Here is a 12,110-nt window from a genome sequence, read left to right as displayed (position 1 = left end):
GCCCGTTTATTTTCTGCTCCCAGCTCAGCGGGCACTCCTTTCGAAGTGAAAAGCAGCTAAACCAAGGCCTCTCTCTGTGCTTCCATGAAAGTAAAACACAGCAGCATCAGTCCAGTGAGTTATTTGGCGATTTTGAATGCTGTCACATTTACGCACGAGCTGTGTGACCTTGGCTAAGTTACTGAACATATTTTTAAAATGTATTTTATTGATTTTTTTTTATAGGAAGGGAGAGGGATAGAAGGGATAGAGAGCTAGAAACATCTATGAGAGAGAAACATTGACCAGCTGCCTCCTGTTCTCCCCCCGCCCCCTCTGGGGATGTGCCTGCAACCAAGGTACATGCCCTTGACTGGAATTGAACCTGGAACCCTTCAGTCCACAGACCGAAGCTCAATCCACTGAGCCAAATCGGTTTCTGCCTGAATATTCTTCAGTCGCGGTTTTCTAATCTGTAAAATAGGGTGGTAATGGCCATAGCCAGTCTGGCTCAGGCGGTAGGGCAGGGCGTTAGCCTGGGGACTGAAGGGTCCCGGGTTCAGTTCTGGTCAAGGTCACATGCCTGGTTTGTGGCCTCAGGGAGCCGATCAATCTCTCATCATTGATGATCCTATCTCTCTTTCCCTCTTCCTTCCTGTTTGAAGTCAGGCAAAAATATATTTTAAAAAATAGGGGTAGTAATTGTACTTACATCATAGGTAGTAGCTGTACTTTCACTTACTATGGAAATTATTCCTCCACCCAGTGAAATAGCGCAAACATGAGCCACTTCTGCACAGCATGGGGGCTCAGTTAAACACACACAGTCATACGTATTGATGGGTGTGCATAACATACTCAATATGCATTCAGAGAGAGTCTACATTTATTTGTTTAAAATGAAGAAATTTAAAAGCGACGATGTCATGCAATCATGATCCCAGTCCAATGAACCTTCTAAAAGTAGCAGCCGATAAACCAATAGACCGGAAATATATTTTCATTTTGATTGGAGCAATTGTCACCTCTTTTGAATGCAGTCCCTAAGCTTACGTTTTTGACACATGGGAAGTGAGCAGAACAGAAACTTAGGAGTTGAGACTGTCTTGGGTGGACACGACAGGCAGAGTGAGGGTGGGGAGTGGGGTGCTGGGTCAGAGGACCCCAAACCAGAAGCATGTGCACAGGAGAGAAGGAGGGATTCCATGAGCACCAGGCGGTCCTGGTGCTGTGGTGATTGCCTTGTGCGTGTGATTCTTCTTCATCCTGACAAATCCATCAGATTGCTGTTATTAGTCCCGTCTCTCCCCCCCCCCCCCGCCCCCTCTCTCTCAGATAAGGAAATCACTTCCTCGAAGTTGAGTTACTTGCATGAGTTACTTATATAATTGTCTGCTGGTGCAAATACAATTCAACCTGTGCAAAACCAACCTATCGTTGTTACTCACACCAAACTGGTTCCTGGCCCCCGTGGCTTCCTCCCTCCCTCCTCCTTTCCTTCCTTCCTTCCTTCCTTCCTTCCTTCCTTCCTTCCTTCCTTCCTTCCTTCCTTCTCTTTCTTTCCTTTTCTTTCTTTCTAATATATTTTTATTGATTTCAGAGAGTAAGGGAGAGTAGAGAGAGAGATAGAAACATTAATGAGAGAGAGAATCATTGATTGGCTGCCTCCTGCACACCCCCCTTCTGGGGAATCAAGCCCACAACCCGGGCATGTTCCCTTTCCCGGAATCAAACTCTAGACCCTTGACTCTGCAGGCTGATGCTCTATTCGCTGAGCCAAACCAGCTAGATCCTGCGCCTTTTTTTTCTTTCCCTTCTTTTCTTTCCTTTTTTCCTTTCTTATCTTTTCTTTCTTTTTAAGTTACTGATAGAGAGAGAGAGAAATAGAGAGAAATAGAGAGAGAGAGAGAGAGAGAAAGAGAGAGAGAGAGAGAAATACATTGATTTTGTTGATCCACTTATCTATGCATTCATTGGTTGATTTTCGTATGTTCCCTCACTGGGGATGAAACCCGCAACCTTAGCATATTGGGATGACACTCTAGGCAACTTGGCTACTCAGCTGAGGGCTTCTGTGACTTTCTGTTTATTTATTTATTTTCTACCACTGTTCCAGGCTTTTGGAATTATAAATTTTCCCTCTATTAAAAATTTCTATATAGTAAATGTTGCTATGTATTGTGGTTTCATTCACAAATTCATTCAGTAAACTTTTGTTGAGCATCAATGACATGCCAGGCACTGGGAATGCGAAGACCCACTTTCTGTCCTCTAGGCTGTCATAAAATAAGGAAGATGGAGATGTGAAATGCGATCACATAATGTGATGCACACTGGGACAGCATTGTGTACTAGTATAGTGATGGAATAGGAATGAAGGGTGTAACCAACTCTCCTGGTAAAGGTGTCAGGGAAAGTTTCCAAAGGAAGACATGTTAGAACTGGATCATAAAGAGTAACTTTTCCAGGGCCTGGGAACTGGAATGGAAACAGGAAAGAGGATAATTGAGGCAGAAAGAGCTGTATGGGATGTGCAATGGCAGGAGGCAGGAAACATTGGGTGGGACAGGAGACAACGGTCATAGCATTCAGAAGCTGTATTACAGGGTATGTTACGCTAATATTCCAACTTCATCCTATCGGAAGAGTTTTAAGCAACATGTATTCTTTGCCTTTTAGAGGCTTCATTCTGGGAGGTGGGAGGGTGAATCACAATTGAAGGAGATAGGAAGCGAGGAGTCCAGTTAGAATGTACTGCAATAATCCAGGAGGAGATGTTGGTTTGGGCAGTGGGATGGAGGAGAGTGGGTAGACATGGGAGTCATTAGGAAGGTAAATTGACACAACCTGGAGACAGATGTTACTTGGAGGATTAGGGGGAGGTTAGGAGATTTGGAAGGCTCTCCCAAGTCTTCACTGGGTATTATGGAAATGGTGGAATTAGTAATAAGGAGAAAATATATAAGAAGTACAGAAAGGCATTTTTGTTTTAATTATGGAATGGTAGGTAGAGTAAAGAACAGTTTTGGTCATGCTGGGTTTGAAATATCAATCCTATATAATAAAAGCATAATACGCTCAGTGTCCGACCAATTGGTCAACTGTTGGACGACTGCTCAACCAGTCAGTATGATGGGCACTGACGACCAGGGGGCCAATGCTCCAACCTGTAAGTTAGCTTGTTGCTGGGGTCCAGCCGATTGGGTCTGGGCTAGACAGTCCTGATTGCCAGCCAGGTCGAGGGACCCCACCCACACATGAATTTGTGCATAAGGCCTCTAGTAGTAGTAGTAGTAGTTAGTAGCAGTAATCCTACATAATAATAGAGCAATATGCAAATTAAGCACCACTCTGCTATACCCATCAGCCAATCAGAAAGAGTATGCAAATTAATCCAACAAAGATGGAAGTTAATTTGCATCTGCAGAGGGAGGGAGGATTTAAGACTGAAGACAACATAGAAGGAAGAAGGAGAGAAAGTGGAAAGCACGACAGCTGTGGCTGCTGGAAGGAAAGCATTGTCAGCAAGTGCAGGGTGGGGTAAGGTGTGTGCAGGGTGGCTGCAGGCGCGGTGGAGCAGGTGGGACCAGAGGGGCATGCCCCACCCATCCTGCCCCTCTCTGCCCGCCACAGCGGGAGTGGTGTGTGTGTGTATGTGTGTGTGTGTGTGGGGGGGGGGGCAGGGGCACAGGAGGGAAGCCCATGGGAACTCTTGGAGGAATATTTCTTCAGCAGGTGGGCTCTGACTTCTCTTCCCAGTTGTTTTCTACATTTAAGATTTTTTTCTTTTCACCTCCCTCCCTCTTTCCTTTCCTCCCTCCCTTCCTTCCTCCCTTCCCTACCTATTTTTTCATTCTGCCTGACTTTAAAGGAAGAGTATGTCTGTTTGAATCTGCAATTACCTTAACCAATGGTTCTGAATTTCGATAAGCATTAAAAGAGTCTGGGTGCTTATTAGAAATGCAAACTCCTGGGTTGCACTCTCAAGATATTTGAATTCAGTTGCTGGGGCCAAAATTTATTGTAGGTGGTCTGTGGACCACCCATTAAGAAACGATAATTCAAATCAACGTGTAGGATTATAATTTCTTATACTATGCTTTTGTATGTGCTCTTTTCTGGTATGTTCTCTCTTCTGTCACTTCCAACTTTCCACATTTTCTGAAATGACATGATTGACCACCTGTATCTATATTAAACTTTCTCTTTATTCAGCTCTTATTTCTAGTCAATATATCATGATTTTGAACTTAGCTATTTTCCATTTAACCAAGCACTTGGCAGCGTGTTAGGTGCTAGGGTTAAACAAAGCAACAGGTGTGGATCTGAACTTTGGGAGGATGAATTTTACAAGGATGACTTTTCAGGAGAGCTATTTTTGCATTCCCAGCCAGACAGTTGGCTCCTCCAGGACAGGGACTGTATTTCTTTGGAGTCTATCACAACTGCCATCCAGTGCTGGGCTGTGAGGAGGTGGTCAATAATTATTGATCAGTTGAAACAGGTTTTGGCCTTGAGATTTCTTTTTCTTTTTTTTTTTTTTTTTTTGGTTTGGGGAAGCTAATTCTTCTGTCTCAGGTCTTCCTTCTACAAGAGTCCTACAGAGAAGCACCTTCCCTGACAATTGCCGCTATGCCTGTTGTTCACAGTTTCATCTCCTTCAACTTCACCTTTCTGTTGCTGTACTTGAATGTACTTGCTGGTTTGGCTGTGCAAACCAGCTTATCCAAGGGCCTGGGCAGCCAGCCAGTGCTCTCAGGCCCTTCCACACATTGTGTCTGACTTCCTCTTTGGTCCGAGCCCATGTGATTTCCATGCTTTGGAGGATTTGGGTCTCTGTGAAATCCCTTCTGGGGAATGAGCCAGGCTGAATCCCAAGCTTTGTGTCTGCCCTCAGGGCTGTCAAGAAACCTTATTGTTTCATTCCCAGGTCGTCACACTCCTTGGGATGATGTGGTGGTTCGGCTCAAGTTCATTTGGTACTCCCCACCAAAATGTCACTGAATTTCCCCACTATTTGTACTGAATTAACAACAGACCTGGAAATCATTAGTATGCCAGAGACATGAACTGAGGCATTATGGGCTGAACAGCAAATAGGGGCCTTTCTTAGCAGCTTCTGTTACTGCTGGTGGCTGTCATGTTGGTGCTAGTGCATTTGCAAATGCAGGGACAGAGAGATAGAGGAGAGGGGAGGAAAGAGGAGGGAAGGGGAAGAGAAGAAAGGAAGGGAGGGCAGAAGGGGAGAGGAGAGAGAAGAAGAGTTGGTCAGGTAGGGGAGATTTCAACATGTTTTCCCATTGAAGCAGCTTACCTGAAATATTCCCATCCTTACTGGATTGTCTTTCTGGACTAATGACCTGTTTCTGTGTACGTGAACTTGATCAGAAGATCTACCATAATATGTCTGACATTGTGTTAAGTATTTAATGTGCTGATTTCTAGTTCTCAAAACAACCCTGTCAGACAAATATTATTATCCTAGGCTACAGAGACTGTGAGGAAGTTATAAATTTATCTGAGATCTTATACCCGGTAAGACAGAGCTGGATTCAAACCTAGGTCTGCCCCTTTCTGTCACTTCCTGATTCTTCTACTCTTCCATGTTGCCTCTTAATGAACATTTGCTGGGGTTTATGAATTCAGCATGCTTTCAACAACCTGTACATACTGTTTAGTTCAATGGTTTGAAGTCATTGAAAAGCCAGCAGCTCTGTTCAAACTGAGTGTAGGCCTCCCTGGGGACTAAGATAGAGTCATGGACCACTGTTCAAAGGGACTCCTCACAAGGTCAAAGTTGATCCCACTCAATGCAGCCTGTTAATGCTGCTGTCAGGATCCTAGAAATTCCTGCCTGAATGTGTCTCAAAAAAATCCCAGCCCCTGTCTTCAGTCCACTGGAATTTTACTTGCTAGGGTTAACTGCCCTCCAAGTCTCTTTCAATGTCCCTTCACTTCCTTTCTTTTTAAAAATATTTTTATTGATTTCAGAGAAAGGAAGGGAGAGGGAGAGAGAAACATCAATGACAAGAGAGAATCACCTATTGGCTGCCTCCTGCACACCCCCTACTGGGGACCGAGCCCACAATCCAGGCATGTGCCCTGACTGGGAATTGAATCATGAACTCCTGGTTTACAGGTTGACGCTCAGCCACTGAGCCATTCTGGCCAGGCTCCCTTCACTTTCTTAATGGCACTAGAAAGCAAGCAGAAGAGCTGGGGTGTGTGGTTATAACACATACACATCTGAACCCGCGCTTCAGTAACAGAGACCATGTGTTTAGGGGCTTTTTTATTTGGAGTCCATTTATCATCACTATGAAAACATTTCAAATGAGAATGGAGTGAATGGAAACCTCAGAGGAGTGTGTAGGGAGCTCTCAGAGTGGATGACTGAATGCCTGGCCTGGGTTTAGTCACTCTGAAGGTTTGGAGCAAAGCACAAATGCTGGAGTTTAATCTATTGCAGACACTTTGGCCCGGCCCTGAGCATCTCCACCTGTTTCACCACTGGGCTCCATGGCTGGTCTCTTAACAAATAAAATGTGTGTGTTCTGTACTCAACATGTCAGTTACGGAGAGAAAGGACCAAGCTCCATATATAGTCATTCCAGTGGAGTCTAGTTTTCTCTTTTTAAGACATGCTTTGACTTCCAGATGAAAACATATGGATAATAGCTAATGACCAATTACGCTGTGTAGTCCATATTTAAATTATATGGAAAATGCCATTCCTCTTCTAGCACAATGGGCTCAGCCTCCTTTAATGTGGGGGACACGCTCTAGAGCACATGTGTCAAACACAAGGCCCGTGGGCCAAATCCGTCCCTCCAGGCCTTGCAATGTGGTCCGCACCACGCTGTCATCACTGCACTCCGCTGCGTTTCCATCACAGTGACAGTTTATGACTGTTCAGTAAACCATTCGGCCCGCGATTTAGGCTGGATTTTAGATTTTGGCCCCTTCTCTGATTGAGTTCGACACCCCTACTCTAGAGTGAAGGAGGAAGATCCTTCTGCCCTGTTTTACTCATTTTGTGTGTGTGTGTGTGTGTGTGTGTGTGTGTGTGTGTGACACTGCCCAGGAAATGAGCATTTTAGGTTCCACATGCTGACTAAGTGACAGTGGTTGGAGGGAAGGTCTTCTCTCTTCAGGAAAGCCATCTGCCAGGAAAATGCACTTGCTGCTTCCAAAACAGTGGAATCACTAGTGTTAGACAGAGACGTGGATGGTCATGGCACAAATTAAAACCAAACTCAGCGAAGGCCGTGGGCTTAGGCAGTCAGTTAAAACCATCCATCCCTTGGATCCTGTCATACCAGAATCTTCTGGATTTTCTGACAAATGTGATGCCCCTCATAGTCCCTCTTATAATTGCCCCTTCAATGTCAGTGATTCCCAGACTCATCTCATATTTGGAATATCACTGGGGGTTTCATGAAAACCCAAGGTTTTTCTACTTAAAAATTAAAGCCTGCCTCCCCCCATCAAATTTAGATCCCATTATTAGATGTCCCCCCTTAGATGCAAGATCCATACATTGAAGCATCTATTTAACTTTTCTCTCAGAGGAACTCAAACTTAACTTGACCAATATCCCACTCTTTGCTTAGTTCTCCCCACCTCTTTTTCTAGTGAAGAGCACCACCATGATAGTCATTCAAGGCTCTTCCACTCCTCCCCTCCAGTCCCCCACCCTCCCACCCCCCACCAAACATATGACTGCTCTCGCCAAGACCCCTAGATGACTTCAGTCCGTCACTAGCTCTTGTCCAGTGTCCACTCCTTTAGTTAAGGCACCTGCAGGTTCCTCCTAAGATGACTAGCATGGTCTCCCCTCTTCTATCCTGGCTTTTTGGTTCCCCCTCCAATTCACTCTGCAAAATGCTGCCAAATCAATCTCTTCTCAAGTAGATGCATAATCATGTACCTTATCTGTTTTAAATTCCTCATGGGCTCCCTAGTAGCATTCAGGATAAATATCAAACTCCTTAGCTGAGCTTATAAGGCCTCCATGCTCCACCTTAAACCAGATCTCTAGCCTCACAGTCCATACTTCTGACCAGGCACCTTTTTTCCAACCATGTAACACTTCTTGTGGCTACAGAACTCTCTGAGGTACTCAGGGTAGAAGAAGCATTTGACTGCAATTTCTCATCCAGTTTCTCTATAACAAGGGACCTCATTACTTTTGGTGGTTGGCTGCACTCAGGGCTGCAGTCTGCTGGCATGAACTGGATTGAAGCCTGTTTATTGATATGGCAGTTGAATTCTTTGACCTGCATTTCCTTAACTTCCTTTCTCCAACTAGCAAATTTGCCACAGGTGACAAATGTTCTAAAAGGCAAACCATAAAAGATATTTTGATTGTAAAAGTTCCTATAAGATGTTTCCAACATCTTAAAAAATGTTAGCTGATTATGTGTTTTACAAGGTATTGTGATGCCTAAAAATATGAGCATTAGTTTGAACATTATGCTAATCTGTGAATTAAAATATAAATGATGCATTGTGCATTTACCTGGATGCTTGATATTTAAGGGGAGCCAAGATTAAAAAGAAAAATTTGCATGTATAGATGTCAGAGAGGAGCTACTTTAAAGGTTGTCATTCACGTGCTGTATGTTCATCTACTTAGTGGAGACATGCTTAACTAATGGTGCTGTATTGTGTCTTTCTCGTGGATTAAATTTAGGTTCCCCCCAGCTTACAATGTACTTTTAAATAACACAGGGCCTCATTAGAAGCAAGATATCTTTTTAGCTAAATATTTTTTTTTGAAGGTTGATGACATGGTGATTGACTTGAGAGGTTGGTCGGAGGCTTAGGCATTCCTAGAATTGCAGGCATGTCCTAATTTAAATTACAAAGCAGTTTAAAATAGAAGACACAGAATTAGTCTGTCTAGGAGCTTTACTATTGTTTGGTCATCCAGCTGTGATGGGGAGGCCAGAGTAATGTAGCTGATGCACTCAGAACACTCAGTAGCATCTTCTTAGGGGTCTTCCATTGGGGCCTCACATTAGAAAGGGTCTCTTTAGAATTGTCTATAAAATCTCCAGATCCTCACACTGTTACCAAATATGATTGATTACTGCAGTTTTAAATGAATTGTCAAGAATGTGGAACTTCTTTTATTGATGTTAAATATCGCTACCATCTCCTGTTAAGTTTTTGATGGGCCCTCTCTCAGAATTAGGACACAGGCTTTAACTTATTTAAGAAAGATCATAGGCCCTGGCTGGATGGCTCAGTTGGTTGGAGCATTGTTCAGTACCAAAGGTTTCAGGTTCAATTCCAGGTCAGGGCACATACCTACGTTGCAGTTTGATCCCTGACCAGGGCACATAAGGAAGGCAACCAATCAATGTTTCTCTTTCTCTCTCTTTCCCCCCTCTTTTCTCTCTAAAATCAATAAACATATCCTTAGGTGATAAAAAAATAAAAAAATAAAGATGATCATGAAATTATTCTAGGGGCATAAACGAAGAAAACAAAAACACCATGTGGTCAAAATGGAGCTGACCCCCTCTGCAACTCAAATTTTGAACTGATAGGTTTCTCCACCAGTTGGCCTGAATAAACATAAGGCATTTCTTATTGTCTTTGAAGTAAATGCTCTCAATAAAAAATATTTGCAGTAGGCGTACTCTGGAATTCAAAATTATTGGGGCATGTGTAAAGGATTTGTGAGCATACCTGGTACTAATTGAATATTTAAGTGAAGGTAGTTACATAAGAACCCCCTTCTGAAGAAATTGATCCAAAGGGAAGAGGGGGATAAGAGATTGGATAAATACTCAAAGGTTGGTACAAGTCCATGGACTAGTTTAAAAGGGGAGGAGTGTAGCCCTAGCTGGTTTGGCTCAGTGTCGGCCTGTGAACTGAAGGATCTTGGGTTTGATTCAGGTCAAGGGCAAAAGCCTGGGTTGTGCTTGATCTCCAGTAGTGGACATGCAGGAGGCAGCTAATCAATGATTCTCTCTCATCATTGATATCATTGATATTTTTTTTTATATCTCCCTCTCCCTTCCTCTCTGAAATTAATAAAAATATATTTAAAAAAAATAAATGAAAGGAGAGGAGAATACCCAATAGTTATCATTCCAAATCAGCCATATCAATGTGTTTCTAAGCCCTAAGGCAAGAAGTTACATAAATAAAAAAGTCTGATTTTAATCAAAATAGCTATGTGATTTATGCAACAAATGGCCAGTTACACAGGTGTCAGCAAACTGGCAGCTTCAGAGAGCATTTTCCTTGGCCAGTCACACCCTCAGTGCAGGTGTGGGCAGCTGCTGGGCATTGGTGACTGGGCATACATAGGTAGCCATTAGCAGCAGGATCATTGCCTCTTGGAGGGCATCACAGATTTGGTGTGGCCGTATTGCCCACTCTCCCGGGAGCTGTTATCACGATCAGTGACTTCTGCGGGCATTGGCAGGGAGGTGGCAGCTTCTTTGGGTGTGGGCGATTTTGACTTTATCAGGTTTCATTGGCATAAACTGCTATTTTTGGTGTAAACAGTTGTAGCAGCCAGACCATGAAACATGGCATGGGAAGCCCATGGAGAGACTCCCCTGGGGAAGTAAATGAAACCTGGAGAGGAACTCAAGGGAAGTCTCTTGAAGTTACATGGCATTGTGGGGCAGAGCCAGTGCCTGGTCTTCTGTCTTAAATTGTGACCCTCTTTTTATCCCAGATTAGAACAATTTGAGATTGATATTTGGCTGATTTGGCTCAGAGATTTAGTTTACATTTTGATGTTCTAAAGTTTTATATGTCTAGAGCACATGTGTCAAACACAAGGCCCGCGGGCCAAATCCGTCCCGCCAGGCTTTGCAATGTGGCCCGCACCGCGCTGTCATCACTGCACTCCGCTGCGTTTCCATCACAATGACAGTTTATGACTGTTCAGTAAACCATTCGGCCCGCGATTTAGGCTGGATTTTAGATTTTGGCCCCTTCTCTGATTGAGTTCGACACCCCTAGTCTAGAGGGAACCCCTCAATAATTGAGGAAGGAGAATTATTTCTAAAGAACTTCTTTTCTGTTTGCTTTCTATTCAAGTTTAAGACGTTTAAAATTTCCTTCAAGATTTCCAATTAAAAGAAGTTTGTAAAAGTATTTTGTTATATTCTTTCCACATATGTACGAAGAACATAAATGAGGATGGGTTTTATTGAAGGCCTACAGGTCAGATCCAAGGAGACAGATCCTTTAAAAAGATGGGTAAGGCCGTTACATCATTATTTTCCATGTTGCCATTTAATCCTCAGTGGCTCAGCTCCATGGTGATTGTTAGAATCAGACATCACCTTGACAAACAGCTGCTCTACTTGGTGTAGGTCTGAGGCTTCTTCTGGCAAAGATGAACCTGCTCATCCAGACAGGGAGGTTTGGATGGAAACGGGGTGCTGTCTGCCAGAGCGGCAGGGATCAGAGTGAAGGGCAGAGCGTAAGTCCATGAGCTGGACACGGAGAACAAATGGACTCTGCAGACTTGGAGCCTGTGTATTAGAGGATCACAGAGTGAGCTCGCAGGCCAGAAAAATCCAACGCTGGGACAACTGCATAGTCTTGGACTTGTATCATAGCCCCTGAAAATACTTACACATGGCTAAGGTCAATTATATTTCAGTTCTCTTACAAGAGAAGTGTTAGCCTGAATCTTCATACAATTTCCTGGCCATATATTATACTTAATGATCATGGTAATAAAACAGTAAGTTATCATTACTACCATACATATTCTTAGATAACATCATATTAAATTAACTATTAAATAGCCACTGTGAATCTACCAGCTCCTTGCTTATTTGTTTGTTTAATAAACTTTGGCCAGCATGGCTCAGTGGTTGAGCATAGATCTATGACCTAGGAGGTTCGATTTCTGGTCAGAGCACATGCCCAGGTTGCAGGCTCAATCCCCAGTGTGGGGCACGCAGGAGACTGTGGATCAATGATTGTCTGACATCATTGATGTTTCTCTCTCTCTCTGAAATCAATAAAAAATATTAAAAAATAAATTTCTATGGGCCTAACATTGTGCAGAGGCAGATAAAAATAAAATAAGAAGTGACATTTCCTGTCATTGAGAGAAGACAAGGCATGTTGTATATAATAACTTT

This window comes from Pipistrellus kuhlii, unplaced genomic scaffold (genome assembly GCF_014108245.1).
Source record: "Pipistrellus kuhlii isolate mPipKuh1 unplaced genomic scaffold, mPipKuh1.p scaffold_m20_p_3, whole genome shotgun sequence".
NCBI classification, from domain to species: Eukaryota; Metazoa; Chordata; class Mammalia; order Chiroptera; family Vespertilionidae; genus Pipistrellus; species Pipistrellus kuhlii.
This window is presented reverse-complemented; position numbering follows the sequence as displayed.